The sequence below is a fragment of the Rhinatrema bivittatum genome, chromosome 9 (assembly GCF_901001135.1).
Source record: "Rhinatrema bivittatum chromosome 9, aRhiBiv1.1, whole genome shotgun sequence".
NCBI lineage: Eukaryota > Metazoa > Chordata > Amphibia > Gymnophiona > Rhinatrematidae > Rhinatrema > Rhinatrema bivittatum.
The window spans coordinates 107,886,425-107,912,399 of NC_042623.1; the positions used below are offsets into that span (position 1 = coordinate 107,886,425).

The 25,975-nt window shown below is 45.3% G+C and overlaps 1 protein-coding gene across 11 annotated transcripts in view; it reads left to right on the forward strand.

Annotated features, from left to right (window-relative positions):
- PPHLN1 (periphilin 1) overlaps nucleotides 1-25,975 on the forward strand; it is a 340,184-nt gene that overhangs the window by 244,928 nt on the left and 69,281 nt on the right. The gene's annotated exons all lie outside the window — the stretch shown is intronic.

Sequence of the window (25,975 nt, forward strand, 5' to 3'; positions counted from 1 at the left end):
CATGCTCGACGATGCATCCAAAAACTGGGCGCACAATGTGGAAGCTCAGCTAGATGCACACGCCGACCCAACAATCTTGTAGAGGGCAGCATGAGAAAGTGTGCAAAATGCTGTTGTGGCCTACCACGTGGCATGCAGCGAAAATGCCTTGGAGCAGGGCCTAGCCTAAGTAGGCTGCTCAATCCTCCAGACTACCCATGTCCATCCACCTCCCACGGAGCGAGATGAACATCAGTACGGCATGCTTAGCATGGAGACCAGGGAAGGAAGAAGTCCTACGCAACAAAAGCCTCCTAAGTCTCGGTATATTACCTTTTTTTTTTTTTTTTAACTTACCGGAGCTCAGCTTTACCTGGCTGAGTACAGAGACGGTCTGTGGCTGCAGGGGAAGGGGGCATGTGCCGTTACCGCTGCTTCCTGCACCCACTGCCTTTCATCTACTAAAGCAGCTAAGTCCACACCGGCTGAAAACCAGCTACCGGACCAAGGCACTCATCTGAGGGATCATGGAAATCACCTCAGGAATTCTCAACTGTGGGAGGAACCATTTGGTATCACCGCAGGAGAGTGGGGCAAATTAATTCTCCTTAATTTACCTTTCTCAAAATGAAGCAATCCCCAGTAGGGATGTGCACGTGCACCATCTGTTGGAGACGGAGAATACTGGCAGGCTGATGTCATTGCAGGGTTATGTATACTATGACATCAGTTTGTTCCGCCTCCATCTGCTGGTAGAGATGCATAACCCACTTGTTCTGGATTCATCTGACTGGACGCTAAGAAATTCAGTATTTTTCTTAAATGTAGTTGGATACTTAATTTTGAATCTTTGTGCATTAGCTTTTTTTGATTTTGCTACTAAGCACACTAAAGATATGTGTTTGATATGAAAATGCATGATTATTTTATATAAGGGAGGCAGAACTTTTTTCATTTTTTTCTGTGCATATTTTTTCCAATAACTACAATAACTATTGTAAACAGCTATGAGCTTTGCCTTTGACAGTATATACATTTTTCATATAACTAGTACATTACATTGTTATACAATAACATTTTTTTCAACCTTCGTGCTAAACATCTAAACAGCTATGACCACTACAGTAAAATGAAAACTTTCAGAGGGTGGGCTGTATTAGTCTGTAGTAGCATAAACGAGAAAGAGGCTGGGTATACCAATTGATTTACTGAGGCATGAACTTTTGAGAAAAAGGGTTCACTCAGTCATGGCTCAATAAATTAGTTGGTCTATAAAATGCCAACAGCCTCTGTTGTTTCATTACCTTCAAATGTTTATATATAAATCTGTATCAGCTTACTCCATATATACTTAGTTAATTATATTTGATGTATCACTTTTTTTACATAACATTTTGTTTTACAAAGTGTTTCCATTCATATCAGATACATTTAACCACCATACAGTGTATGCATTATATAGAATCCATATGAAACTAAATTGCCAGCTGTCAGAAAATACAAAGAAAACTAAATCTTGATTTCTTAGGGCTTAATTCAGTCAAATTCATTTTGGCCTCTAGATAATGAACAGCAGGAACTATTTGAGTTTTGACAAACAGCAATTGACATTAAAAGGCCATGTTTGACACAAACAAAACTTTGTCATAGCCTGATGAATGATATTCAGATCATATAAGAGGAGCCACCATTCACAGTCCATTAACAACTTCAGCTCTGTCTATAGACATACTTATTCACAAATATATAAGTGACTGTTATTCACAACTCAGAACAGTCAGACCAGAATATATTTACTCCTGTTTGAAGCTGGTGTAAAATAGGGCTAAAGCACTGACCCAGTTTCACTGTTCCTATTACTTCCTATGGGAATGATTTTGACACTTATTTTCTTGGGAGAGAAAGAAAGACTAGCTAGCTACAAGAAAACCACTTTTCTCTTGTTATCACAACAAACCACAAATACAGATAGATAAAGATATACACTATATCTATATATGTTTTTATCTATCTATATCTATAATATCTTTTAGCAATCTTCTATTTTAAACATTGGTTAAATATTTCCAGGCAAAGACTACTTCCAATTTCAGGCACCCCACCTGAGTCATCTTTACCCAGACCTACATCCGGCTGGAAGGAACCAGATTTAGTGAAATCAGAGGAAGATAATTCTCCCTGAGCCTCCAAACTGCGCTAGGAGTGCCCGCTAACTTGTGCCAGCGCTGTTTGGAGGCTCAGGGAGAATTATCTTCCTCTGATTTCACTAAATCTGGTTCCTTCCAGCCGGATGTAGGTCTGGGTAAAGATAACTCAGGTGGGGTGCCTGAAATTGGAACTCCCCTAACTGGTTCCTCAGCAGGGGACGGTAGCTCAGTGAGTATGCCTCAGGTGCCTCCAGGTTTGGATACTTCTACTTTTTCATGGGTTCCTGGGGCAGATTCTGTGACTGAGCCAAAGAGAAATCCCATTTTGGTTTCCTTGCGTAAAGCCTCTTATTTTTTTCCCCATGATGAAGGCCATTCAAGAATTGATTGATCTTGGGTGTGGTGCCCCACAGGCTATTTTCAAAGGGGGTTGGGTTTTGGAAGGCCTGTACCTTCTGGATCCAATGGTAAGAGAGCAGTTACATTTTCCGAAGGTAGATGCACTTGTGTGTGCAGTCTCCAAGCGGACCACTATTCCTGTGGAAGGAGGAGCGGCCTTGAAGGATGCTCATGATAAAAAGATTGAGTCTATCCTTAAGCAAGCATTTGAAGCAGTGGCAATGACCTTGCAGATTGATTCTTGTTGTTCCTTGGTGGCTCGCTCTTGTTTGCTTCTCTCCCAGGAGGTTGATGGCTCTGGGATAAGGTCCAGGGAGGTTATGGAACCTGCCGATGCCTTCTTGGCAGATGCGGGCTGTTATTTAGTCCACACGTCAGCCAGAGGGGTAGCTTCTATAATAGCGGCCAAGCATCAATTATGGTTGAGAAATTGGTTGACCAAAGTGACCTTTAAGGCTAACTTTACCAAATTGCCCTTTAACGACTCACTTTTATTTGGGAGTGAGTTGGAAAAACTGGCCAGTAAGTGGGGCAAATCTCTGGTTCCTTGTTTGCTAGAGAATAAAAGGTCAGGCTAGAGGATCCAGGTGTTTTCTACCCTATAGAGGAGCGACCTTTTAGAGGACTCAACCTTTTGGTAGGTTTCAGTCCTTTCGTCCCAGACAACCCAGAAGGGGCACAGGTTTGGGTAGTGGAACCTCTGGAGCCTCCCAATGAAGGTTTGCCAACCCACCCCTGGGAACAGGAGATAGGGGGACGTCTCTCTCTTTTTTTATCAGAGGTGGGTCAAAATCACATCAGATCAGTGGGTCCTGGAAGTGATACGAGAAGGATTTGCAATGGAGTTTCGAGTGTTTCTCGGGACATGTTCATGGAGTCTCCCTGCCACTCCCCCCAGAAAAAGCAAGCAGTGGAGAGTATATTGGCAAGACTCCTCCATCTGAGGGCTGTGGTCCCTGTGCCCATGTCTCAAGAAGATACATGGCGATATTCCATTTATTTCATTGTGTCGAAGAAGGGCTCTTTTTGTCCCATGCTGGACTTCAAAGGTGTCAACCATCAATTGCCAGTGAAACATTTTCACATGGAAATCTTGCACTCTGTGATATTCCCCTGTGCATTCGGGGGAATTTCTGACCTCCCTGGATCTGTCTGAAGCATATCTTCTCATTCCCATCCAATAGAACATCAGTGCTTTCTGCAGTTCATAGTTCTGAGGTGCCATTTTCAGTTTCAGGTGCTGCCCTTTGTTCTGGCCACCGCTCCCAGGACCTTTTCCAAGGTAATGGTAGTAATTGTGGCAGAGTTGTGAAAGGATGGACGACTGGCTGATTCAAGTCAAGTCGCCAGAAGAGAGCTGCCTGGTGACTCACAAGGTGATTTCCCTGTTGCAGGAGCTTGGCTGGGTGGCAAACCTACCCAAGAGCAATCTTTAACCTACTCAGTCGCTGGAATACCTCTCGGTTTGGTTCGACATGAAGCATGACAAGGTGTTCTTGCCGGAAGCTTGAATTCAGAAGTTGCTAGCTCAACTCTGTTGTTGAACACTCTGCGCCCACCCATATAGTCTTACCTGCAGGTACTTGGCTTAATGGCAGTGACCCTGGAAGTGGTACCATGGGCAAGGGCGCGTATGCATCCTCTTTAGCACTTCCTATTGTCTCGGTGGAACCCGCAGTCTCAGGACTATTCAATTTGCCTCCACCTGCTGATGGAGGTCTCCTTCCAACTGCAGTGGTGGCTGCAGGCGGATCATTTTCAGAAGGGGGTTTCCCTAACCCCACTGGACAGTGTGATACTGACAACGGATGTGAGTCTCCTTGGTTGGTAGGAGTGCAGAAGTCTCTCTCTAGAACATCAATTGGCTAGAAGCCAGAGCTGGCATTTTTACAGTTTGGTGACAGGCTGCAGGGTCGATCGGTCCAAATAATGTCAGACAATGCAACGACTGTGGCTTACATGAGCAGGGAGATATCAAGAGCCAACAAGTGTCGCAGATAATAGATCAACTTATGGAATGGATAGAAGTGCATCTCCAGATGATCTCAGCCTCGCACACTGCAGGCAAGGACAACGTAAGAGCAGACTTTCTCAGCAGGGAGAGTCTGGACCCAGGACAATGGGCACTGTTAGACATGTGTCAACTGATTCGGGATCACTGGGGTCTCCTGTTCCTAGACCTGTTGGTGACTTTTCGCAATGCAAAAGTTCTGCGATTCTTCAGCCACAGGAGAGATCTGAAGTCATTGGGGATCGATGTCCCTAGTGCAGGAATGCCGGAAGACAAATTGCTGTATGCCATGACCCATGTTGGGCAGATTGATTCAAAGGATCGAACGCCACAGAGGGATGGTGCTCTTGGTTGCTCCAGACTGGCCCAGGAGATCGTGGTATGCAGATCTGTGGAGGCTCCTGGTGGATTCGCTTCTTTGACTTCCAGCGCATAGGAACCTGTTGCAGCAGGGACCTGTTCTTCACGAAGATCCGACTCAAATTTTGTCTTATGGCATGGGCCTTGAAAGGGCTTGCTTATTGAAACATGAATACTCTCAGCAGTGGTTTCCAACTTGCTAAGAGCTAGAAAGTTCACCACTTCCTTGGCCTATGTGCGGGTTTGGAGAGTGTTTGAGGCCTGGTGTGAGGATTGAGGTACTCTTCCTTCCTTGGTCAAAATTCTACTTATTTTGAAATTTTTGCAAGATGGCTTGAATAAAGGCTTGGCTTTCAATTCCTTATAGGTTCAAGTAGCATCTCTCGCCTGTTTCAGAGCTCAGGTAAATGGTGGATTCTTGTCGGATCATCCTGGTGTGGCCCGTTTTCTGAAAAGAGTCCTCCTTTGCGGTTTCTGGTGCCCCTATGGAGTCTTAATTTGGTTTTCGATTTTTTGGAAGGCCCTACATTTAGACCGCTACGTACTCTATCCTTGCAGTTGCTGACCTTGAAAACCGTGTTCCTCTAGGCAATTTGTTCTGCACATAGAGTTTCCAAACTGCAGGCCTTGTGTTGCTGGGAACCATTTCTCCAGGTGACTCCAGGGGCGGTACAACTGCGTATTGTTCCTTCCTTTTTACAGAAGGTAGTCACTGAGTTTCACTTGAATCAGTCCATCTCCCTGCTGTCTCTGGACAGAGAGAGAGCTGTAGAGGAGTATCGTCTGTTGCGACCTTTAGATGTCGAGAGACATATCAGGTATCTAGAGGTTACTGAGCCTTTGCAGAAGTTGAATTGCCTGTTTGTCCTTTACGGTGGTACTAGACGGTGAGAGCCAGCCTCGCGGGCTACAGTAGCTCACTGGATTAAGAAGGTAGTCATGATTGCATATGCAGATGCTGGGAAGCCGTTACCTAGTCATTCCATTTAGGCTCAGGCAGTGTCATGGGCAGAAGTTAGATTGTTGTCTCCCGTCATTTGCCGAGCTGTGATGTTGTCCTCCTTACACACACTTTTTCCAGGTATTATCATCTGGATGCTCAGACCCAGGAGGACGCAGCCTTTGCAAATGCGATTTTGACTGGACCATGGGCAGCCTCCCGCCCTAATCAGGAGTAGCTTGGGTACATCCCACTTGTTCTGGATTCATCTCACTGGATGCTAAGATCATTATCTGATCATTTCCTTTTCTTTAGGACAGTTAGATGAATCCAGTTTCCTTCCCTTGACTGCCGAATGATTGCATAATGATCCTCCTGCGTGCCTACATGTTACAGGGATTACTTGTGATATTCCAGTCCCTAGACTAGTGTTGCTACATTCTTGCCTGAGCTCAGTGTTGTCTGTTGGCTGAGTATTGAAATGGTTATCTGTTTTTAGTCAGGTTTTTTGCTAGTCTGTCCACAGTTGCTTTTGAAGAAAATACTGGCAGGCTGATGTCACTGCAGGGGTATATATACTGTGACATCAGTTTGATCCATCTGCTGGTAGAGGTGCATAACCTGCTTGTTCTGGATTCATCTGACTATCCTAATTAAAAGGAAATTATCAGATAAGTAGTAATTTCTCAATCTGCTAATTGGATTATGTTTGAAATTTATATTTTGGATAACAATAGCTCAACAGATACATGGTTTCTATATTGTTTTATGTTAAGTTAGATATTCTCTGGTGACAGCTATTTTAAAAAGTGCAACTGTTTGTTTTGCTGTATGTATGAGTTTGCATAATCATTTTCCTGACAGTTTTTTGTTTTTATGAACTGTTTGCTGGAGGATCAGCTTTCCACTTCATCACATAATGAACTATATCAAGTTTGTTTTCATAGTGATGGTCACCGTTATACATATATTTCCCTACCAGCTTCAAGTACTATTAGTTTTTCTTCCTTTGTTGATTTTTCTTTTATCAAGGCAAGTAACAAATATTCTTAAAATTCAGCATTGACCACTCTATCTTGTCTAGACATCAAGTCTGCTCCAGCACGCTGACTAACCCATCTTTGCTTTTGAGGCATGTGTGCAGCCACTGCTCACAAAGTTCTCCCAAGTTGAATGCAGTCAGCCAAGTGCCTGCATTTATTTTGGCAGCATAACAAATTTTTGCATTTTGAATCTTGATAGGTCAGACCTTAGTCCATCTGTTACTACAGAATCTGTCAGTTGGCAAGCATTTTCAAAAGAAATGAGGATATAAAGCATTTATTTTGTATAGTATTTTGATTAAGAGTAGCTGATGCTCAGTACTGCAACCAGTGCACTCTCAGAAAACTAAATTAAAATGTACAAATTGGGTTCATGTGGGTTATACAGAATGGTGTCTTTGTATTGTTTATTTAATTTTCAGAGTATGTGCCAATATTCTATTTTATTTTTGAATAGTGCTTGCTGTTCTAATCTTCTTAGATGTTTAGAAATAAAGATCAATAAACAATTTGTAGGTGATACCTTTTAATTGGACCGGCATGATAAATTTGTCTCTAGCTTTTGAGAACTGTCAAAAGCATTAGTCCAATAAAAGGTTGCATTGATAGCTTTTTTAGTCACCTTTAGTTTTGCATAATATAGATTTCAGAATTGTAATTGGAGAGAGCCACTTTGTACTTTAATATTTATAGATATATAAGTTAGAATGTAAACTTGTTAATAAACAGAATATTACCTTGCTAAATGGACATTTTGGGAAGCTAGATGAAAGTTCATATAAATAAATTGAGAGGTGGTTTGTTCATGCTCTGCGAGAAGGAACCTTAATTAGAAGCATAAAACTTGCCCTGGATGCTTTTTTTCTTATCAAAACGTTTTACTAAGATCATTAACTCTTTTGCCATTTACATAAAATGCCACACAACTTTCTATTTAAGAAATGCAATACTCTTCTTTTTTGATTATCCTTTCCCGTTTTCTTAATTCTCTCCTCCCCACCTCCCAGATTCTCTGATAATTTTGACAGATCCAATGTGAAACTTCATGTGAAATCATTTACAATTATTTGTACAAATCTCTCTTAATTGAAAATAATTTCCCCAAACCCTTTGAAAAATTTTTGATGTACAAAAATATCATATGATATTTTCTAATCCATCATGTATTGGGGGTCCCCGAAAATGATAGGAAAACCCCATGAAATTTTCATGTGCTTTTCTTATCGTTTTTTTTGGGGGGGGGGGGGGGGAGAAAGGACACCACAGGAAAAAAAAAAACCCCCAAACCCACCCCAACCTTTTAGATCTAATTATTTACAATCCCCCCACCCTCCTGACCCCCCCCCCCCCCAAAAGCTTTCCTAAAGTACCTGGTGGTCCAGCGGGGGTCCCGGAAGCGATCTTCTGCTCTCGGGCCGTCGGCTGCCACTAATCAAAATGGCGCCGATGGCCCTTTGCTCTTCCCATATGATAGGGGCTATCGGTATCATTGGCCGGCCCCTATCACATGGTAGGAGCAATGGATGGCCCGTGCCATTTTTTAAGAAGGCGCCGGCCGTCTATTGCTCCTACCACGTGACAGGGGCCGGCCAATAGCACAGATAGCCCCCCTCACATAGTAAGGGCAAAGGGCCACCGGCGCCATTTTGTTTACTGGCAGCAGACGGCCCGAGAGCAGGAGATCGCTCCCGGGACTCCCGCTGGACCACCAGGTACTATAGGAAAGTTTGTGGGGGGTCGGGAGAGTGGGGGATTGTAAATAATTAGATTTAAAAGGTCGGGGGGGGGGTTGGCTCAGGACAGCCAAAAAAGAAAACTGTCTGGACCGCGGGAAACAGAATTTCTTGCGGGTCCACGATACCGAAACCGGAACAGATTCCGGCACCCAATTCACATCTCTACTAATTTATTGCCTGATTTACTAAACCTTTTCTTCCATTCTGTGTCTATGAGAAAAATGCTTAGTAAATGAGGCCTTTAGTTTTACCTGTGTCAATCAACTGTTCATAGCTGGTAGTAACATACCAAAGATCCAGCCATTCTTCAAATATATTATTCTGTACAATTTTCCAGTTTCTCAGGATTATTCCTACTGTTAGAAATGCTATTCTGTTCCATGTATTTCACCAAGATTCTGTGATAAAATCCATTCACAGTTACTTCTAATAAAATCAGCCAGGTTTCCTTCACTCTGTCCCCGTAAAGTCTAAGAAGTCAGGTATTGAATAGTAGTGCAAAATTGTATAAAATACATACCTTTGTGAATTACCTCTCCAACACAACCAAGAATTATTTCTGTGTATCCTAAGCAAATCTGGACACCAATAAATCCTATTGTTACAATCGGCAGTCCACGGGCTAGCCCCATGGACTGCTGCTCTCACCTCTACTCTGCCACAGCCAGCCCTGCCAGCTGATGGTGGGGACCTGCTGAGCTCCTTCCTGCAGGTTGCGCCAACTCCACCTCGGCCCAAGGGTTCACGCCCACAACACCTATGCAGAAATTTAAATACTACGACTCTGGCATCAGACTTTGACCACTTTTTACACAACCTTTTCCTATGTTTCTTTTGAAAAGTTAATCTCTCTATTGCCTTATTACTTTTCTTTTAAAAAATTTCTGCTTTAAGAACATAAGATTTGCCATACTGGGCCAGACCCAAAGATCCATAACAGCTTTTTGTAGAGACAAAGACTTGTTCTCAGGCTGGCAAACCACACTGAGCCTGTCATGTCCACACTTCTCAGCACTCCCTTATCTCAAGATCACAAACAACACTTCTCAGCACATCCTTATCTTAGGCTCACAAACAGCCCCCACCTTAATCACGAGGTGGTCACTTGCTTCACCGAGAGACTAATTGTCAACTAACACAAGACAGTCACGTGCACAGCATGAGATACTATAACCAATAGTAATGTAAACATGCACACAGCACGCAGGCAGAATGCGGTGGCAAGCAACAGAATAACCAATAATATGCTTTGTATACTGTATACACGGAGATGTTGTGAAACCCTGTAAAATAAAAGGAGCACTCAGACTACGTTCAAAAGGTGCCGTCCCGAGAATCCTGTCTGACGTGTCTTCTTCTGTGAATCACCGCGACATCTGGTGAGCCTGACGTGATACCCCTGCTCATTCGGCCGGACGAGCCCAGGTGCACCACAGCAAACTTCGCTCCCATATTCTTGAGTATGGGGGGTGGGTGGGGGGGGGGAGAATCTGTCAACTCAGCAGAAGGTTCATGCAAAAGAGTTACAGAAAATAGTAAGAAATCATTTCTTTATTACAAAAGGAGAAGCAGTTCACGTCAGATTAGGAGATATAGAGAACATGTTGAGAGAAATAGGGCGCCAGTGCCCGTGGTACCCAGAGGCTGGTACTTTGGATGTCCAGCACTGGATCAAGTTAGGAAATGCTTTGCACGCACCCCCGCGTGCCCCAATAAGACATCTATTACTCTGGCAGAAATGTACAGAAGCGATAGAAAATCTGGGGACACATACTCACAAGGCACCGTCCCCACCCGAGGTTTCTTTGGTACCTTCCGAGCCCCTCTCAGCAGAGGGATCCCCAGACATTAAAGAAACTACCAAAGAGACTAGCCTCCCTCCACCATACCTGCAAGCCCCCTCACCACCGACAAACTCCCTGTATCCTCAGCTGGCATTGCCCGCGACAGTCATTGACTCCACATCGCTAATTATTCAGATAAACCACCATCACACAACACTGCACCACGCACCGACCTGCATGGCACGGTCCGTGTGGGGTTTCACTAAGAACAAGTAAAAGGAACTCTCACAGAAGGGCTTCATGCATTACACACGGAAAGTAATAAGGAAGTTGAAATAGTCACTGTAGCTTCGGCTGCCACTGGTCCCCCAGCAGCCAAAGTTGCCAAATTAGAACGTTCATTTTTTTATGCCACCATTTGGGTTGACTCAGTTCATGGATGGACATTTGCCTTAAGTCCACAAATGAGAGTCTGTTCTCTAGAGGGATCCCTGACAGCAATTGAATTAAATACCGCCCGGAGTGCCATAAGCAGAAACCATGCCTCCAGGTCTTCAAAGAAATTAGCATATATGACCTTGGGCCAAGTAGCCGCACTTCTGATATCGCAGTGGCGTTACAAACAAAAACAGTGCCAACGTGAGAGAAATGATCTAGTAAGACAGTACAATGGCCTGTTGCAAACCAGACTAAACCAAGTGATGGAGCAGACAAAGCAAACCTGGAAGGAATGTTTATCATGGGCCTTGATATTCCGTTACAGGAAGCCTGCATACTTAGAGTGCATTTCCCCACAGGAAGTGGTCTCCCACACATCAGAAAAAGATCCAGTGTATGTAGGGCCTTATGTTGTAACTTTAGTGAAACTTGGACAGGACATTGTGTAAACTCAATGTGACATGGTCCCCTTTGACAAAGTTAAGTAGGACCAGATTTAGAATGACCTCGTTACTCTGAGCCTTATTTTTATAGCTATTGCTTGCATTGCCAGCGCACAGAATCTGCATTTTTACTGCAATATTTGTTTTAGGACAAAGTAAGCTAAGATAGAATTTGTTTACATAAGACCGGCAAATCCTTGCCAGTCTTATTGTCTCTAGTTGACGTTAGTTATGTTATGATTTGCTGGTACATTTTTTGTATAAGGATTTTTAGTTTAAGTAAGTTAATGTTGTAAGGTACCGCTTTGAAGTTTCTCTCCCTAATCTCTATATCTGTTATATCTCTGATACATTTCTATTAAGGTGATCACCAAGCGCATGCGATATATCTCTTTCTTACAACACATACTTTATACTTTTCCTTCCTGAATTATCTGCCCCAACTGTGTGTTGCAGAATTTATTGTGGTAAAAGAGGAGTCAAAAGGGGGAACAGGACAGATCTCCCGTCAAGCCAAACCTCTTTTACCCTCAACCTTCAATGCTGAACATTTATTACATTAATAACTTCAAACTTCTTTAATACTGAACTGAGGTTACTGACAAGGACATTTACTAGTGGTAAAATTTAGAATCTGAGCTACTGAAATCTGAATCTGAAAGGACATTTTAACCAAAGAATTAAACTGTATCTTAGAGAAAAAAAAAAAGGGGGAAGTAAGGGTTGCTTTAGCGTGTGGTAAAAGGCAGAGCACTGCTTATAGAGAAGTACGTTTGTCAGTGCTGTGCGGCGAACGGAAAAGAAAAAAGAGAAAAGAGTTACTTTTGTTTAAACAGAGCATATTTAAGTTCTAATTATTCTATTTATTTAGTATTGCACATTAAATTTAAGCCCAGAGTATTATTGATTGAATTAATTGTTCCAGGTTGAAATCTATAAAGTGATGATAGTGCATCCACTAGGAGGCACTATACTATTCTACCAGATGTACCATATTGTTATTTTAATAATTCTTTGTAAGCTAGTTTTTACCTTCCAGGTCTACAATCCTCCTGTCTTAAAGAAACTTCAGTTTTATTTTCTTTTTCTAATTTTTATACAGAATTCTGAACTTTTATTTTTCAAACATTTTTCAAACACCTTTTTGATTTTTGATCTTTGATCTAATTTTATTTTTAATACATCTTGATATGAATTTTGAGCTCAAATTATGTGTTATCTGTTGTCTGTGTGATGTTAAGAAGATGAATATTTGTAGGATGATGAATATGTGTCAGTCTAGTGTAACATATGTTTAATGTAGTGTCTGAAATACTTCTTGTTTGCGGTTCAGCCTACTGCAAATGACTTTTCCTTTAAATGATTAATTTGAATTTATGCTATTTTACTATATTAGGTACCCGAAGCCATAAGAAACACATATCACAATTAGGCCTTGATGAATGAAAAATTGATACAGCTTACTGAAAGCTTGACTACGACGTTTAAGGAACTTACTCCATTCTTCCCATCCCTTCTATGGAAGTTTTGCCCTGACTCCAGAATTCACCCTCCACGATTATATTTTGCCTTTATGTTTGTTGTACTTTACCTTAATGCAGTTCTCATGATTGTGTGAATCACATTGCCCTGATCAGATCCATTCCCAATTGTCAGCTCTTTACACAAAGATCAACTGTCGTGCACTACACCACACTGTGCTTTGTCAAATGTCAATGATAATCGATTGCCACTCTGTATCCTCCCTTCGCCCCCTGGAAATTTTTACATGTAACCATTGATACCTTTTCGCATTTTCTATGGGCCCACCCCCCCAGAAAGGGGAGGCCACCAAGCATGTTGTTAATCACTGTATAAGAACCTTTTCGGTCATGGGGATACCTTCTGTTTTAAAAACTGATAATGGCCCCGCTTACAGCGGCCATTCCTTCGCTGACTTTTGTCAACAATGGAACATCAAACACATATTTGGCATCCCTTACAACTCCACTGGACAAGCTATTGTGGAGCGAGCCAACCTCACTCTTAAGACAGCTCTTGATAAACATAAACAAAAAGCAGGAAATGCCCCTGAACTCCCCCCCCAAACAGGACTGGCTGAACAAAGTACTATTTACCTTAAATCATTTAAATATATCACATTCCAATCAAGCCACAGCTGTAGACAATCATTTTGGGAACAGGATTAGCAATCCACAACCATCAGTTTTGTATAGAATGTTACCTAACCCTGTTCCCTGTACGTACCAGGATCAGTCCAGACTGCTGGGTTATGCCTCCCCTCCAGCAGATGGCGTCAGAGAGAAAACTGAAAACACCCCCTAGATATACTGGTGTACCACCTGCGATCCCTCAGTATTTTCTCTGACTCTAGCAGATTGAGAGGCATAACCTGCGGTCCTGTCCTGGTCAGGTTGTTGGTACTGGGAATTTATTCTTTTGACTGGATCAACTAGTTACTTACCTTCAGGTTTCTGTTGGTCAGGTTTGTCTGTTTGTTTTGCGCAGTGCTCAGCTTAGTTGCGGGGCAGGCACAGAGGGCATTGCCCTCTTTGGATTCCCGGACTAGTGTGTCCCAGTAGGCTGGGGGAGAGCTTACCGGTGGGCCGGTCACCCTCCCCCCAATTGTCCCAGGGTCTATTACCCTGAAGGGGGTTTAAAAAAAATAAATAAAAGGTAAAGTTTTTCTTTGTAGTGCTCCAGAGCCACTTAAGACCTGTTGGTGACAGGCAGTGAGCTCCCTACTGACAGCCCCGGCCTGCCGTGCCTCTGTGGACTCCGGATGGGGTGGCTGTGTCACCCGGCGCGTGTTTGAAGGCAGAGTTCCTTACCTGCTGCGATTTGGCGCGCTTTTTATTTACTGCTCCGCTTCGGCCCGGGATGCCGCGATCTTCGGCCTGCGGGGGGCGGGGGTACAACTCTCCCGAGAGGGTCTCTGCTCCCGATGTCTTCCCAGGGGCGAGGGACCCTCTCGGGGGCCGAGTGCTGCCCGCAGTGGCTTCTCTTCTTCCTCTTCAGTGTGGCAGCGCAGAGCGCCGGGCACTCGATCTTTGGCCCCTCCTCCCTCGGAGAGGAGGGCGGCGGCCATCTTGGCTACGCGGCAGTCTGAGTTATTAGCGTCGGAGGAGGGTTCCTCCCCTCCTCCTTCTCCCCCCGACTTAAGCCCGCAAACTCCGCCTGACTGGGAGGACCCTCGAGCCCCTCCCCCCTCTCGTTCAATTAAGCAAGATTTAAAGAAATCTGTGCCTTTTTCATCGGAATTTGTGCTTTTAATGCACAAAGCTTTCTTGCAGGCAGAGGCAGGATGGGAGGCTGAAGGCCCCTCCCCCCCCAAGATTCCCAGTATTGTGTTGGATCAGGGGAACACGGGGGCTAGTGACCCCCGCCCGCCGGATCAGGGAAATGCGGGGTCTCGTGGCCCCCGCCCGCGTGGGGGGCTACCGGTTCAGGGGACCAAGATTTCCTGCCGGATCCTCCGGGGGCACCGGATTCGTTAATAGGGGGCGAGCAGGGATCCGTTGAGGGGGATGACCCCCAGGTACTCCGGTTATTCGGAAAGGAAGAGTTAAGCTTCCTAATTCTTCATGTCCTGAAGGAGTTAGAGCTTACGGCCCCGCATCAGGAAGCAGACACTTCTACGGGGGATGTGGCTATGGCAGGCTTGAGGGCCCCCCCCTCACATCTTTCCCTTCCATCCCAAGGTGTTGCAGATTGTATCCAAGGAATGGGAGCTCCCAGAAGCCTCGTTGCGAGTGAGCAGGGCCATGGAGAAGCTGTATCCCCTACCGGCGGAATCCCTGGATCTGGTGAAGACCCCCGCGGTGGATTCGGCTGTTACGGCCATAGTTAAGCATACAACTATCCCCGTTACGGGGGGGATAGCCCTCAAAGATCTCCAGGATCGCAAGTTGGAGATATTGTTAAAGCGCATTTTTGAGGTGGCGGCCTTAGGTGTCCAGGCGGCGGTGTGCAGCAGTCTCGTGCAGAGAGCCAACCTTCGCTGGGTCCAACAGCTACTTACTACGTAGGAGCTTCCACCAGACGAGGCGGAGCAAGCAAACTGTGTGGAGGCTGCAGTCGCCTATATGGCAGATGCCTTATATGATTTGTTGTGGACCTCGGCTCGTATTATGTCCTCTGCAGTTTCTGCAAGACGGTTACTGTGGCTCCATCGTTGGTCGGCGGATGCTTCCTCCAAGGCACGACTAGGTTCCTTTCCCTTTAAGGGTAAGCTGTTGTTCGGCGAAGAGTTAGATCAGCTCATTAAGGACCTGGGAGATAATAAGGTTTACAAATTGCCAGAGGATAAGCCGCATCAGTCTCGGTCTTTCGGGAATGCCAGAGCTTGTTTTCGGGGTCAACGGTGGTTCCGTATGGGAAGGGGTGGCTCCTTTTCCCACAAGCAGCAGGCGACGAGGTCCCAGTCTTGGTCTCCTTCCTTTCGTGGCAGAAGGCCTCCGCGCGTGGGATCCTCGCAAAGTTTCACTCCCAACAAGCCAGCTCAATGAAGGCGCGCAGGCCCATTCCTCCGTCCAGTTCATCGAGGGTCGGCTGACCCGGTTTTGGGAGGAATGGGTCAAGATAACTTCGGATCAATGGGTCCTCGACGTGGTTTGGCACAGGTACGAGTTGGATTTTGCGCGACCCCTCCGGGATCTTTTTATGATATCGCCATGCGGTCCTCCGGAAAAGCGGCTGGCTGTCGCTCAAACTGTCGACCGCTTGCGGACTCGGGGGGCGGTAATGCCGGTTCCACCGGACCAGCACAGGACTGGTCGGTATTCCATATACTTCCTGATTCCAAAGAAGGAGGGCACATTTAGACCAATCTTGGACCTAAAGGGCGTGAACAAGGCGTTATGCGTCCCTCGATTCCGTATGGAGCCGCTAAGGTCTGTTATTGCGGCCGTCCACAAGGGAGAGTATTTGGCTTCTTTGGATCTGACCGAGGCATATCTTCACATTGGAATCCGAGAAGGTCATCAGAAATACCTGAGGTTCATGGTGTTGGGAAACCATTACCAATTTTGTGCCTTTCCGTTCGGATTGGCGACCGCTCTTCGAGTGTTCACCAAGGTGCTCGTAGTGGTTGCGGCTTCCCTGCGTCGTCAAGGAATCCTGGTACATCCCTATCTCGACGACTGGCTCATTCGGGCAAAGTCGGAAGCATCGTGCAAACGGGCGGTTTGTTTGGTGGTGCAGCAACTTCATTCTTTGGATTGGGTAGTCAACTTTGCGAAGAACCGGCTGGAACCGACCCAACAGTTGGAATTTTTGGGCGCCCGTTTCGATACCTTGGCGGGCAGGGTTTTTCTGCCACATCAGCGCATGGTCAATCTAATGACACAAGTGCGGAACCTGATGGACCTTTAGATACCTACAGCATGGGATTATTTACAGGTCATTGGTCATATGGTGTCTACTCTGGAGATGGTACCGTGGGCTTTTGCGCATATGCGGCTGTTACAAAGAGCGCTTCTTTCTTGTTGGGATCCCAGATCCGAGGATTACGGGTTGGAGTTACCTTTGCTGGAGCCGGCCCCTTCCAGTCTCTCTTGGTTGCTAACCCCGGTCCATCTTCTGCAAGGAGTGGACCTGGAGCCTCTGTCTTGGATAGTGGTGACGACGGATGCCAGCCTCTCCGGCTGGGGGGCAGTCTGCCAGTCCCGAGCAGTTCAAGGGACATGGTCTGCGCTCCAGTCCACCTGGTCCATCAATCGCTTAGAGACCAGAGCGGTACGCCTGGCCTTGCGTCTCCTCCTCCCGATTGTGCACGGTCGAGCGGAACGCATTCTGTCAGACAACGCAACCACAGTGGCGTACATAAATCGGTAAGGCGGCACAAAATGTCGGGCGGTAGCGACAGAGGCAGCGTTGCTGATGGCCTGGGCGGAACGTCATTTATCACGCATCGCGGCCACCCACATAGCAGGCGTGGACAACGTTCAGGCAGATTACCTCAGTCGACAGCATCTAGATCCAGGAGAGTGGGAGCTGTCGGCAGCAGCGATGGATCTCATCACCCAGCGTTGGGGGGGTTCCGCGATTGGACTTGATGGCGACTCGGCTAAATGCGAAAGCGGCACGTTTCTTCAGCCGCAGGCTCGGAAGGCGTGGCTGCATTGATGCTTTCGTGGCCTCTTCGCATTCTTCTTTGTGTTTCCCCTGTGGCCCCTAGTGGGGAAAGTGTTAAGGCGCATAGAGTCCCATCGAGGTCTGATGATTCTCGTGGCCCCGGAGTGGCCGCGTCGCCCGTGGTTTGCGGATCTCGTCAATCTGGCGGTGGACGGTCCACTACGACTAGGCCATCTTCCAAATCTCCTCCGTCAGGGTCCAGTATTTTTCGATCTGGCAGATCGCTTTTGTCTGGCGGCTTGGCTTATGAGCGGAGGCAGCTAAGGAAGAAAGGTTATCTGGACGCGGTGGTTTCTACACTCCTGCGGGCACGCAGATCTTCCACTACGCTTACTTACGCTAGGGTTTGGAAAGTTTTCCACACCTGGTGCGGTGCTCTATGCATTTCGCCCCGACGTTAGTCAGTGGGGCATATTCTTACGTTCCTACAAGACGGCCTGAAGAAAGGTTTGGCATACAATTAGCTTAGGGTTCAAGTGGCGGCTCTGGGGTGTTTGAGAGGTAAGGTCGAGGGGTTTTCCCTTGCGTGTCACCCAGATGTCCGTTTTTTGCGTGGAGTTAGGAACTTGCGTCCGGTGAGGATTCCCTGTCCTTCCTGGAACTTGAACCTGGTTCTCCGTGGTCTGTGCGCAGCCCCTTTTGAGCCTATAAAGACGGCCTCGCTGAAGGACCTAACTCTTAAGACGGTATTCCTGGTGGCCATTTTGTCAGCTCGTCGTGTTTCGGATCTGCAAGCTCTTTCATGCAGGGAACCGTTCTTACGTATTTCTGCGTCGGGAGTCTCTTTGCGCACCGTTCCATCCTTCTTGCCAATGGTGGTTTCGGCGTTTCATGTTAATCAGAGGAGGAGGAGCTGCAGTCTTCTCAAGGTCGGGACTTGAGGCGTCTGGATGTCTGTCGGGTTCTCCTGCGGTATTTGGGGGTTACCAACGAGTTTCGAAGGTCGGATCACCTCTTTCTGTTGTGGAATGGTCCCAAGAAGGGTCTTCAGGCATCCAAGACTACTATCGCACGCTGGTTGAAGGGCACAGTAGCGTCCACGTATATTGGCTGTGGTAAGCCTATTCCTGACGGGCTTAAGGCTCATTCATTGTGTTCCCAAGCAGCTTCGTGGGCAGAAAACCAGTTGGTGTCTTGCCAAGAGATATGCAGGGCGGCCACTTGGAAATCCTGGCATACGTTTGCCAGGCATTATCGCTTGGATGTTCATGGTCCGCCTGCGGAGTCCTTTGGGAGCAGCGTGATTCGAGCAGGACTCTCAGGGTCCCACCCCAGTTAAGGCGGCTTGGGTACATCCCAGCAGTCTGGACTGATACCGGTACGTACAGGGAAAGGAAAATTAGTTTCTTACCTTAAAACAGAGCTTTCCAAACTGTGTGTTGGGACACGTTAGTGTGTCGCCTGTAGTGTGCAGGTGTGTCGCGCAAGCCCGGTCAACTCTGATGCGAGTTTGGGCTTTTTTTTTTTTCTAGAGATTCACTTTTTTTTTTTTTCAGTTTATGGGTTGCTTATTATTGGGTGATTTTTGCTGTCAATCGCGTTTTTTTGGGGGGCTTGGTGGGTGGAACGAGCCCAGCCATCCTTGCATTGGCTGCTGCTGCCGATGAGGCCTGGCCATGAGGAGTACTGACTGCAAGCAGCAGTGTCTGGTGATCATGGAAGGGAGTGAAGCACTTAACTGGCAACAATCAAAAAGACGAGGTACATGAGTGTGGGGGCCAGACATGTGCTGGGGGGAGAGAGATGAGTGAGCGGGGGGGCAAACATGCTGGGGGGACTGACATGTGCTTGAGGGGGAGAGATATGAGTGTGTGGGGGCCAGACATGTGCTGGGGGGAGGAGAGAGATGAGTGTGTGGGGGACAGACAATTTGTTTTATTATTGTTTCTCATAAATTATAACAATAACATGAATCTTGGAATATATATTTTTAATATAAATTTAAGGTTTTCATGAGATAGGTTGTGTCGTGAAACATTTTATTTATATATATATTTAAGGAAACATACATAAATTGTCGAAATATGTTTCGTTCGTTTAACCTTTAACCTCTGGTTTACTAGTAGACTGAATTACCGTGTCGTGAAATTATGTTTGTCTAAAAAGTGTGTCACCAACATGAAAAGTTTGGAAAGCTCTGCCTTAAAAAGTTTCATTCCTGTAGTACCAAGGATCAATCCAGACGCCCGCCCACATTTTCTGGGAGTCCGCTCGTGTTCGAGAATTTTCGATTACAGATTATATTTACAGCTGTTTGACAAGTTTCGACGGTAAGTTGTCGTTGTTTTGTGTTGGACTGCACACTTTATGTTATCATGGTTGTTTTCTTGTTTCTGAAGGAGGCTACTGTTTGATCTGGTCAATGAGTTTAAAAATTTAAAAGCATTGGGGGCAGTGGCTAAGGTGGTCCTGTCGTTACTTCTGCTTTGATATCGCATATACTGAGGGATCGCAGGTGGTACACCAGTATATCTAGGGGGTGTTTTCAGTTTTCTCTCTGACGCCATCTGCTGGAGGGGAGGCATAACCCAGCAGTCTGGACTGATCCTTGGTACTACAGGAACGAAAATTATCAGGAAAGAAACTAATTTTCCTTTTGGCATGGTCCCGTCCCCTTGTTAACGTGGGGACGAGGATATGCTGCTGTGCTTGCTCCCTCAGGTCCAATCTGGGTTCCAAGTCGTTGAGTCAAACCATGAAAAGATGTCGTGGCACCAATGCCTGGAAAATCCGATTCCCAACTTCTCCCTGAGTCTTCACAACCCTCAGAAGGACCGGGATCGGGCCCCTCGCCAGCACCATCGGATGACTTGGGGACAAATTAAGGCATTATCCAGCCAATCCACGCAGCTCCTGGAACAGCAGGGACTTGAAAAAACTCCAGAGAACTTTTTGCTTGCTGCTTTCTCTTGCTTGAATGCAAATTCATTGCCCAAATGAGAGAAGTAGTATTGCAGAATCGCTATGCATTGGACATGATCCTAGAAAACAAACCGGTAACCGATCCAATATGGCTAGCAGCAAAAAGACAACAAGGTGGAATCGGTAAATAATGGACTTTATTGAATCTTGCCCGACTCTGGCCGAGTTTTGCTCTACGAGCTGCCTCAGGGGCTTTTTGAACCACTTGAATTGGCTCAGATCAGTGCGGACGTCGTGTGTATCATAGTCGGAGAAACATTAATCAGCGAACTGACTATCAGACCTGTTCTAAAAACAGATGCTTTCAACCACAGACCACTGTGAGAGCAGTGATATCGTAATTCTTCAGTGAAACGGCATGCAGCTACTCGCCGCAGGTCTGATAGTTCGCTGTTTAATGTTTCTCCGACTATGATACACACGACGTCCGCACTGATCTGAGCCAATTCAAGTGGTTCCAAAAGCCTCTGAGGCAGCTCGTAGAGCGAAACTCGGCCAGAGGCGGGCAAGATTCAATAAAGTCCATTATTTACCGATTCCACCTTGTTGTCTTTTTGCTGTTGGACATGATCCTAGCCTCAGAGGGAGGCATATGTGCATTGATTGGTTCACATTGCTGTGAATACATATCTGATTATAAAGCTAACCTCACACACACCATTGAGCAGATGGAAACTCTAATAGCTGATCGCCCTGTATCTGATAACGAAACCCAGTCCCCCTGGGACTGGCTGTGGTCTTGGCTCCCCGACATGGCAAGTCTCAGAAAGATAATTCCCATTGTATTGCTTTGCATTTTCATTATAATATGTTGCTGCTGCTGCATTAAATGCTTGCCAAACTTGGCTAACATACTTATACCTAGATATAGAACACAGCTCAAAGATTTCCTGTGAAAAATAAAAGGGTGAGATGTAGAGACAAAGACTTGTTCTCAGAGGCTGGCAAACCACACTGAGCCTGTCATGTCCACATTTCTCAGCACTCCCTTATCTCAAGATCACAAACAACACTTCTCAGCACGTCCTTATCTTAGGCTCACAAACAGCCCCCACCTTAATCATGAGGTGGTCACTTGCTTCACCGAGAGACTAATTGTCAACTAACACAAGACAGTCACGCGCACAGCCTGTGTACTACCAATAGTAATGTAAACATGCACGCAGGCAGAATGCAGTGGCAAGCAACAGAATAATAATATGCTTTGTATACTGTATACACGGAGATGTTGTGAAACCCTGTAAAATAAAAGCAGCACTCGGACTACGTTCAAAAGGTGCCTTCCCGAGAATCCTGTCTGATGTGTCTTCTTCTGTGAATCACTGCGACATCTGGTGAGCCCGACGTGATACCCCTGCTCATTCGGCCGGACGAGCCCAGATGCACCACAGCGAACTTCGCTCCCACATTCGTGAGTATGGGGGGGGGGGGCGGGGGGGATCTGTCAACTCAGCAGAAGGTTCATGCAAAAGAGTTACAGAAAATAGTAAGAAATCATTTCTTTATTACAAAAGGAGAAGCAGTTCATGTCAGATTAGGAGATATAGAGAACATGTTGAGAGAAATAGGGCGCCAGTGCCCGTGGTACCCAGAGGCTGGTACTTTGGATGTCCAGGACAGGATCAAGTTAGGAAATGCTTTGCACGCACCCCCGCGTGCCCCAATAAGACATCTATTGCTCTGGCAGAAATGTACAGAAGCGATAGAAAATCTGGGGACTCATACTCACAAGGCACCGTCCCCACCCGAGGTTTCTTTGGTACCTTCCGAGCCCCTCTCAGCAGAGGGATCCCCAGACATTAAAGAAACTACCAGAAACTAGCCTCCCTCCACCATACCCGCAAGCCCCCTCACCACCGACAAACTCCCTGTATCCTCAGCTGCCATTGCCCGTGAGTCACTGACTCCACATCGCTAATCTATTCAGATAAACCACCATCACACAACACTGCACCACGCACCGACCTGCATGGCACGGTCCATGTGGGGTTTCACCAAGAACAAGTAAAAGGAACTCTCACAGGTGAGGAATTACTAGAAGGGCTTCATGCATTAGACATGGAGAGTAATAAGGAAGTTGAAATAGTCACTGTAGCTTCGGCTGCCACTGGTCCCCCAGCAGCCAAAGTTGCCAAATTAGAACGTTCATTTTTTTATGCCACCATTTGGGTTGACTCAGTTCTTGGATGGACATTTGCCTTAAGTCCACAAATGAGAGTCTGTCCTCTAGAGGGATCCCTGACAGCAATTGAATTAAATACCGCCCGGAGTGCCATAAGCAGAAACCATGCCTCCAGGTCTTCAAAGAAATTAGCATATATGACCTTGGGCCAAGTAGCCGCACTTCTGATATCGCAGTGGCGTTACAAACAAAAACAGTGCCAACGTGAGAGAAATGATCTAGTAAGACAGTACAATGGCCTGTTGCAAACCAGACTAAACCAAGTGATGGAGCAGACAAAGCAAACCTGGAAGGAATGTTTATCATGGGCCTTGATATTCCGTTACAGGAAGCCTGCATACTTAGAGTGCATTTCCCCACAGGAAGTGGTCTCCCACACATCAGAAAAAGATCCAGTGTATGTAGGGCCTTACGTTGTAACTTTAGTGAAACTTGGACAGGACATTGTGTAAACTCAATGTGACATGGTCCCCTTTGACAAAGTTAAGTAGGACCAGATTTAGAATGACCTCGTTACTCTGAGCCTTATTTTTATAGCTATTGCTTGCATTGCCAGCGCACAGAATCTGCATTTTTACTGCAATATTTGTTTTAGGACAAAGTAAGCTAAGATAGAATTTGTTTACGTAGGATTTGTTTACATAAGACCTGCAAATCCTTGCCAGTCTTATTGTCTCTAGTTGACATTATTTAGTTATGTTATGATTTGCTGGTACATTTTTTGTATAAGGATTTTTAGTTTAAGTAAGTTAATGTTGTACGGTACTGCTTTTAAGTTTCTCTCCCTAATTTCTATATCTGTTATATCTCTGATATATTTCTATTAAGGTGATCACCAAGCGCATGCGATATATCTTTCTTACAACACATACTTTATACTTTTCCTTCCTGAATTATCTGCCCCAACTGTGTGTTGCTGAATTTATTGTGGTAAAAGAGGAGTCAAAAGGGGGAACGGGACATATCTCCCCGTCAAACCAAACCTCTTTTACCCTCAACTTCAATGCTGAACTTTTATTACATTAATAACTTCAAACTTTAATATTGAACTGAGGTTACTGACAAGGACATTTACTAGTGGTAAACTTTAGAATCTGAGCTACTGAAATCTGAATCTGAAAGGACATTCTAACCAAAGAATTAAACTGTATCTTAGAAAAAACAAAAAGGGGGAAGTAAGGGTTGCTTTAGCGTGTGGTAAGAGGCAGAGCACTGCTTATAGAGAAGTACTTTTGTCAGTGCTGTGCGGCGAATGGAAAAGAAAAAAAAAAAGAGAAAAGAGTTACTTTTGTTTAAACCGAGCATATTTAAGTTCTAATCATTCTAATTATTTAGTATTGCACATTAAATTTAAGCCCAGAGTATTTTCGGTCATGGGGATACCTTCTGTTTTAAAAACTGATAATGGCCCCTCTTACAGCAGCCATTCCTTCGCTGACTTGTCAACAATGGAACATCAAACACATATTTGGCATCCCTTACAACTCTACTGGACAAGCTATTGTGGAGTGAGCCAACCTCACTCTTAAGACAGCCCTAGATAAACATAAACAAAAAGCAGGAAATGCCCCTGGACTCCCCCCACAAAAGGACTGGCTGAACAACGTACTGTTTACCTTAAATCATTTAAATATATCACATTCCAATCAGGCCACAGCTGTGGACAATCATTTTGGGAACAGGATTAGCAATCCACAACCATCAACCCTGTTTGGCATGATCCCGTTCCCTTGTTAACATGGGGACGAGGATATGCTGCTGTGCTTGTATGCTCAGGTCCAATCTGGGTTCCGAGTCGTTGCGTCAAACCTTGGACAGATGGCGTGGCACCAAGGCCTGAGAAATCCGATTCCCAACTTCTCCATGAGTCTTCACAACCCTCAGAAGGACCGGGATTGGACCCCTCGCCAGCACCATCGGATGACTTGGGGACAAATTAAGGCATTATCCAGCCAATCCACGCAGCTCCTGGAACAGCAGGGACTTGAAAAAACTCCAGAGAACTTTTTGCTTGCTGCTTTCTCTTGCTTGAATGCAAATTCATTGCACAAATGAGAGAAGTAGTATTTCAGAATCGCTATGCGTTGGCCATGATCCTAGCCTCAAAGGGAGGCGTATGCGCACTGATTGTCTCACATTGCTGTGTATACATATCTGATTATAAAGCTAACCTCACACACACCATTGAGCAGATGGAAACTCTAATAGCCGATCGCCCTCTATCTGATAACGAACCCGTCTTCCTGGGACTGGCTGTGGTCCTGGCTCCCCGACATGGCAGGTCTCAGAAAGATAATTCCCATTGTATTGCTTTGCATTTTCATTATAATATGTTGCTGCTGCTGCATTCAATGCTTGCCAAACTTGGCTAACATACTTATACCTAGATATAGAACACAGCGCAAAGATTTCCTGTGAAAAATAAAAGAAAGGGTGAGATGTAGAGACAAAGACTTGTTCTCAGAGGCTGGCAAACCACACTGAGCCTGTCATGTCCACACTTCTCAGCACTCCCTTATCTCAAGATCACAAACACTTCTCAGCACGTCCTTATCTTAGGCTCACAATCAGCCCCCACCTTAATCACGAGGTGGTTACTTGCTTCACCGAGAGACTAATTGTCAACTAACACAAGACAGTCACGCGCACAGCATGAGATACTATAACCAATAGCAATGTAAACATGCATACAGCATGCAGGCAGAATGCAGTGGCAAGCAACAGAATAACCAATAATATGCTTTGTATACGGTATACACGGAGATGTTGTGAAACCCTGTAAAATAAAAGGAGCACTCAGACTACGTTCAAAAGGTGCCTTCCCAAGAATCCTGTCTGACGTGTCTTCTTCTGTGAATCACCGCCACAGCTTTTACCATATCTTCTGGCAACAAATTCCAGAGTCCAAATTATGCATTAAGTACAAAAATATTTTCTCCGATTTGTCTTAAGCATATTAGCTAGTAACTTCATTGCATGTCCCTTAGACTTTGTACTTTTTGAAAGAGTAGACATCCAATTCACATTTACCCATTCCACGCTACTCATTTTATAGATTTTTATCATATCTCCCCTCAGCCATGTCTTCTCCAAGCTGCAGAGCCATAACTTCTTTAATCTTTCCTCATAGGGGAATCATTCCATCCCCTTTATCAATTTGGTTGCCCTTCTCTAACATTTTTAATTGTACTATATCTTGAGATACAGTGAGTTGCACACAATACTGAAGATGCAGTTGCACTATGGAGCAATACAGAGGCATTATGATATTCTCTATTATTCTCTATTCTTTTGCTAATAATTTCTAGCATTCTATTTGCTTTCTTGCATACTATTTGCTGCTGCATACTGAGCAGAGGATTTCAACATATTATCCATGATGATGCCTAGATCCTTTTCCTGAGTGCTGATTCCCAGTGTGGAACCTTGCATTGTGTAGCTATAATTTGGGTTGCT